Source organism: Piliocolobus tephrosceles, chromosome 1, assembly GCF_002776525.5.
Source record: "Piliocolobus tephrosceles isolate RC106 chromosome 1, ASM277652v3, whole genome shotgun sequence".
NCBI lineage: Eukaryota > Metazoa > Chordata > Mammalia > Primates > Cercopithecidae > Piliocolobus > Piliocolobus tephrosceles.
This window is the reverse complement of record NC_045434.1, coordinates 206,416,565-206,423,319: the sequence shown is the minus strand read 5'-3', so window position 1 is coordinate 206,423,319 and position 6,755 is coordinate 206,416,565. Positions and strand designations below refer to the sequence as shown.

General features: G+C 49.4%; 1 pseudogene; it reads left to right on the top strand.

Moving 5' to 3' along the window:
* The first annotated feature begins 1,398 nt into the window (after positions 1-1,398).
* On the top strand, positions 1,399-1,961 carry LOC111527284 (annotated as a pseudogene).
* Positions 1,962-6,755: the final 4,794 nt, after the last annotated feature.

The window sequence follows — 6,755 nt, the reverse complement described above, 5'->3', positions numbered from 1 at the left end:
AAAAAAAAACAGCGGGCAAGAGTTTAAGACCAGCCTGGCCAACACGGTGAAAACTTTTCTCTCTAAAAATACAAAAAGTAGCCAGGTGGGGTGGTGGGCACCTGTAGTCCAAGCTGCTTGGGAGGCTGACGTGGGAGAATCACTTGAACCCAGGAGGCGGAGGTTGTCGTGAGCCAAGATCGCAACACTGCACTCCAGCCTGGGTGACAGAGTAAGAGTCTTGTCTTAAGAAAAAAAAAAAAAAGGCCGGGCGCGGTGGTTCAAGCCTGTAATCTCAGCACTTTGGGAGGCCGAGACGGGCGTATCACGAGGTCAGGAGATCGAGATCATCCTGCCTAACACGGTGAAACCCCGTCTCTACTAAAAAAATACAAAAAACTAGCTGGGCGTGGTGGCGGGCACCTGTAGTCCCAGCTACTCGGGAGGCTGAGGCAGGAGAATGGCGTGAACCCGGGAGGCGGAGCTTGCAGTGAGCTGAGATCCGGTCACTGCACTCCAGCCTGGGCGACAGAGGGAGACTCCGTCTCAAAAAAAAAAAAAAAAAAAAAAGAGTTCTGGAGATGTATGGTGGTGATGGTTGCCCAACAGTGTGAATGTACTTAATGCCATGAAACTGTACAGTTAGTTGTAATGGTAAATTTTATATGTATTTTAGCACAATTAGAATATACCTATATAATACATCTATCTATGCATCTAAACCAGATGCTGCGAGACAGGAAGAGGAGCTGGTGAAGGCATGCAGTGCTGGAGGGGTCCTGAGGGGGCAGTCCCTGCCTAGGGTCCCCTGCCCAACCTGGGAAGGCTGGCCACTGCTGTCTGCAGACAGCGGGTTGTCCCGGCTACCCTGGACTCCCTAAAGGCAGGTGCGCACACGGCCACTAGAGGGCAGCATGGGCCGGTGAACGGGAAGCCCGGGCATGAATTATTTCAGGGCTCACCCGGGTCAACTTCTCCCAACTGCAAGAGGGGAAGGGTCATTCCAGCCCACCCACCACGCATGGTTGCAGTGAGGCTGAGAGGAGAGAACAGATTGCAAAACTAGAAAGTGTCCAGCCTGGGCCAGGCGTGGTGGCTCACGCCTGTAATCCCAGCACTTTAGGAGGCTGAGGCCAGTGGATCACCTGAGGTCAGGAGTTCAAGACCAGCCTGACCAATAAGGTGAAACCCTCGTCTCTATTAAAAATACAAAAATTAGCCGGGCGTGGTGGCGTGCACCTGTAGTCCCAGCTATTCAGGAGGCTGAGACAAGAGAATCCCTTGAACCCACAAGGCGGAGGTTGCAGTGAGGCAAGATCATGCTACTGCACTCCAGCCTGGGCGACAAAGCTATACTCCACCTCAGAGAAAGACTCTGTCTCAAAAAAAAAAAAAAAAAAAAAAAAAAGAAGAAGAAGGAGACCAAGGTGCAACTTTCTTCGGTTGTTCCGAATCCGGGTTCATCCAACACCAGCCGTCTCCACCATGCCGCTGAAGTTCAACCCCAACAGAATCAAAGTCGTATACCTGAGGTGCACCAGAGGTGAAGCGGGTACTACTTCTGCACTGGCCCCCAAGATTGGCCCCCGGGTCTGTCTCCAAAAAAGGTTGGTGGTAACATTGCCAAGGCAACGGATGACTGGAAGGGCCTGAGGATTACAGTGAAAATGACCATTCAGAACAGACAGGCCCAGATTGAGGTGGTGCCTTCTGCCTCTGCCCTGATCATTGAAGCCCTCAAGGAACCACCAACAGACAGAAAGAAACAGAAAAACATTAAACACTGTGGGAATATCACTTTTGATGAGATCGTCAACATTGCTCGACAGATGTGGCACCGATCTTTAGCCAGGGAACTCTCTGGAACCATTAAAGAGATCCTGGGGACTGCCCAGTCTGTGGCCTGTCATGTTGATGGCCGCCACCCTCATGACATCATAGATCACATTAACAGTGGTGCTGTGGAATGCCCAGCCAGTTAAGAAGCAAAAAGGAAAATATTTCAATAAAGGATCACTTGACAACTGGTGGAAAAAAAAAAAAAAAAAAGAAAAAGGGCAACATGGAGAAACTCCATCTCTACTAAACATAGAAAAATTAGCTGGGCATGGTGGTGAGCACCTGTGGTCCCAGCTACTTGGGAAACTGAGGTGGGAGGTTCACCTGAGCCCGGGATGCAGAGGTTGCAGTGAGCTGAAATCGCACCACGCCACTGCACTCCAGCCTGGGCCACAGAGCGAGACCCTGTCTCAAAAACAAAACAAAACAAAACAAAGCAAAAAACTATAAAGTGAGTGATATGGCTGTGGAATTGCTGCCACTGTCTTGGACACATGCCCTTTTGGAGGGAGATCTATGTCAGGAGACTGAATTCTTCATTGGCCTAAACCCCCACCTGCTAGGAGGGACCCAGCTGGAAGTCCCCATGCTGCTACCCTGCAATGCCATACCTGGGAACCTGGGCACAGTAAGCACAGAATCAGAGCTCGGACAAAGGACAGTATGGTGCACTGGGGAACTCTGAGCCTTTCTGATGGTCACCCTGTCCCCAGAGGCCCCTTTCCTGAAGATACATCCAGGTGTGAACTTCACCCAGCACAGGCCAGCCCCTCCAGGGCAACCCAAGCCCCTCCCTACCCTGCTAGAGAGACAAATAGTGGAAATGGGGAATTGAATGGAAGGGATGGGGAGAGGGGAGGAGGCTGGGCTGATAAGGAAGAATTGCAGGGACTGAGAACATTTTCCAAAAAATGTTCTCCTCACTTTAATGTACAGTTTATGTAACAAAATAACCTATGAAGTAGCAATTTTGACATCACCAGAGAGGAGGAAGCTGCACATCAGAGAGCTGGTATAACTGCACAAGGCTGCACAGCAGAGCCAGGATCAAAGCAGGTCCAGTGAAAAGTCTGTAGTCCTCCACTACAGACCCACTTCAGAAATCCATATTCTAGAATGTTTCAGAACCCATCGCGCAACACAGGTGCCAAAGTCCAACTGAAAAAAATCTTTAATGTCTTGAGCTCTGCTTTTTTTTTTTTTTTTGAGACAGAGTCTCACTGTGTTGCCCCAGGCTGGAGTGCTGTGGTGCAGACACGGCTCAGTGGGCTCAAGCAGTCCTCCTACTTCAGCCTCCCAAGTAGCTGGGACCCCAAGCATGCACCACCACACGTGGCTAATTTTTTTAATTTTTTGTAAAGATGGGGTTTTGCCATGTTGCTCAGGCTGGTTTGGAACTCTTGGCCTCAAGCAGTCCTCCTGCCTCGGCCTCCCAAGTGCTGGGATTACAGGAGTGAGCCACCGTGCCCAGCTAAGACTTGCATCTTTTTTTTTTTTTTTTTTTTTTTTTAAGGGGTGAGGTTTCTCTGTGTTGCCCAGGCTGGTCTTGAACACCTGAGCTCAAGTGATCCTCCTGCTTTGACTTCCCAAAGTGCTAGGATTACGTGTGTGAGCCACCACGCCAGGCCAAGACCTGCATCTTAAGAGGGGGAGTTTAGACTGCAGGCCTCTTGCTTGCAAGTGAGATATAATTTTCTCAATCCATCCAGAAAGGTCCTTGTATCCTGTATGACTCACACTAATTCTCAGAGAGTGAGCATTAGATTAGCGACTCTGGAGTATACCCTGCTCATAACCTTCCTTCTGCAGAAAAAAAAAATGTGTGTGATTCAGCAGAAAATAATGCACTAGCTACACCCAGCATACCCTTCCTAGTTATCAGATTCTAGCCTTTTGTTGCCTTTGAGCGACTTTATAGCTCTGTAAATTGTAGGTAAATGATATATTGCACTGTCTAGTAGAGGTTCTCCCTCGCTCTCTTGTTGAAAAACCAGTTTTCATTTGCACATTCATTTCAATATTCCTGACCTATGAATGTGACTGTTCTTAGCTGCCCCCCCCCTTTTTTTTTTTTTTGAGATAGAGTCTTACTCTGTCACCCAGACTGGAGCGGAGCGCAGTGGCATGATCTTGGCTCACTGCAACCTCCGCCTCCTGGGTTCAAGAGATTCTCCTGCCTCAGCCTCCCAAGTAGCTGGAATTACAGGCATGTGCTATGATGCCCAGCTAATTTTTGTATTTAGTAGAGACGGGGTTTCACCAGGTTGGCCAGACTGGTCTTGAACTCCTAACCTTAGGCAATCCACCTGTCTTGGCCTCCCAAAGTGCTGGGATTACAGGAGTCAGCCACTGCGCCCAGCCCTGAACTGCCCTTTTGAGCTGGTTATAACATCACTTGGCTCCCTTATGAGTTAAATAAAATGGTTAATACCTATTCATTTTCTATCTGTGTGGGAGTCATGATTTTACTTTTTTTTGAAAATGAAAATGACCTTGGACCACTTCCTTCATCAGGTGTTTGTGGCAGCTCCTTTAGGCCAGGGGAGGTGATGGGGTCCCTTGCAGGGCATCCCATGAGGTGGAATTAAGAGCAGCTGGCCTGTGGCCTCTGTTCCCCAGAGCAGTCTCTGAATGGGAAGGGAGGGGAGGGGAGGGGAGGAGGAAGACAAGAGGGAGGGTTTCTGCCCAGTGGATGGAACAAGGTCTTAGCAAGACCTAGATTCTTTGGCTTGGTGAAGTGGCTCATGTCTATAATCCCAGCACTTTGGGAGCCGAGACAGGAGGATCACTTGAGCCCAGAAGTTCTATTCCAGCCCAGGCAACAGAGTGAAACCCCATCTCGACAAAAACAAAACCAAAAGCAAAACAAAACAAAAAAACTACATTCTCTCTCTGGTTAAGCTCCTAGCCAGTTATTTGACCTTGAGACACAACCTCTTTAAGTTTTGAGGTTAAGGAAGGGTGTCAATAACTGATGTTTATTTCCTGAGCTCTTGTTTGTCTTGTTTGGGGTGAGGCTGGAGAGGCGGGATGATTGACTACGCTGAACAGGAAGCTGGGTTTCAGCAGTTAGGCAGCCTGCCTGGGATCAAGGCTCCTTGATGACGATACTGACAGTAATAACAGCAGCGGCTACCATTTCGTGGGCACGCATACACCCATATGTATTATCTCATTTAGTCCCCACCACTGCCTCGAAGGAAGGAATGATCTATGATCCCGTCGTTCAGACCGGGAGACGAAGGCTTAAGGTCACACCACATAGATTCCGTCTCTAAATTTAGCCAAGTCTTAAACCCTTTATTCCACTGCCTTCGTCTCCTAGATGTGACAGGGCCATCCCTTGGCCACTGAATTACTTTTTTCCTCACCTGCAAAACAGAATCATTACCTTGATCATACACGTAAAGGAATGCAATGGCAGATGACTAAATGTCATGTGGTTTCCTGGGATGGATTCTGGAAAGGAAGAAAGGACATTAGTGGAAAATCTGGTGAAATCCCAATAAAGTCTGGAGTTTGGTGAGTCATGTTGTACCAATGTCAGTTTCCTAGTTTGGACAAATGTGCCATAGTTGCGTGAGATGTTTTTTTGGTTGTTGTTTGTTTTTTTTTTGAGACGGAGTCTTGCTCTGTCACCAGGCTGGAGTGCAGTGGTGCGATCTTGGCTCACTGCAACCTCTGCCTCCCAGGTTCAAGCGATTCCCCTGCCTCAACCTCCCGAGTAGCTGGGACTACAGGAATGCACCACCACGCCCGGCTAATTTTTTGTATTTTAGTAGAGACACGGTTACACCATGTTGACCAGGATGGTCTGGATCTCCTGACCTCGTGATCCGCCCGCCTCAGCCTCCCAAAGTGCTGGGATTACAGGTGTGAGCCTCCATGCCAAGCCTCAGTAAATCTAAAGTTATTTGGAAATCGAAACTTTCTTATCTAACAAACTAATGGGATAAAGAGGAAAGCTTTTGAGCCTGAGCTCCAGGATGCCCTGCCTCCCACTGATGATGTAAGAACAAGGCAGTGAGAGGAGGCCATCAGACACTCTTCCGCTAACAGGAAAGTTGGGCTGAGAGGGGAGTCATGTCTGGACACGGGGGAGGGGCTGAGAAAAGGGCAGAGAAGACGAGTGGAGGACCTCACCCAATTTCTTTTCTTTTTTTTTTTTTGAGACGGAGTCTTGCTCTGTGGCCCAGGCTGGAGTGCAGTGGCCGGATCTCGGCTCACTGCAAGCTCCGCTCCCCGTGTTTACGCCATTCTCCTGCCTCAGCCTCCCAAGTAGCTGGGACTACAGGCGCCCGCCACCACGCCCGGCTAGTTTTTTGTATTTTTTAGTAGAGACGGGGTTTCACCATGTTAGCCAGGATGGTCTTGATCTCCTGACCTCGTGATCGGCCCGTCTCGGCCTCCCAAAGTGCTGGGATTACAGTCTTGAGACACTGCACCCGGCCTCTTTTTTTTTTTTTTTTGAGACGGAGTCTCGCTTTGTCGCCCAGGCTGGAGTGCAGTGGCGCAATCTCGGTTCACTGCAAGCTCCGCCTCCCAGGTTCACGCCATTCTCCTGCCTCAGCCTCCAAGCAGCTGGGACTACAGGTGCGCACCACCATGCCCGGCTAATTTTTTGTATTTTTAGGAGAGATGGGGTTTCACCGTGTTAGCCAGGATGGTCTCGATCTCCTGACCTCGTGATCCGCCCGCCTTGGCCTCCCAAAGTGCTGGGATTATAGGCCTGAGCCACTGTGCCCGGTGACCTGACCCAGTTTCTATAGCATGTGGGAGACAGGTGCGAAGTAGGAAGAGGATGGTGAGGGGGTCTCAGAAAATCAGAGTGACCTTCACCTAGTACGTGCGGTAACTTTTTTCCTGTCCATAAACACAGGAAGGATTGTTCAGGAAAACACAATATGGGCCGGGCGTGGTGGCTCACACCTGTAATC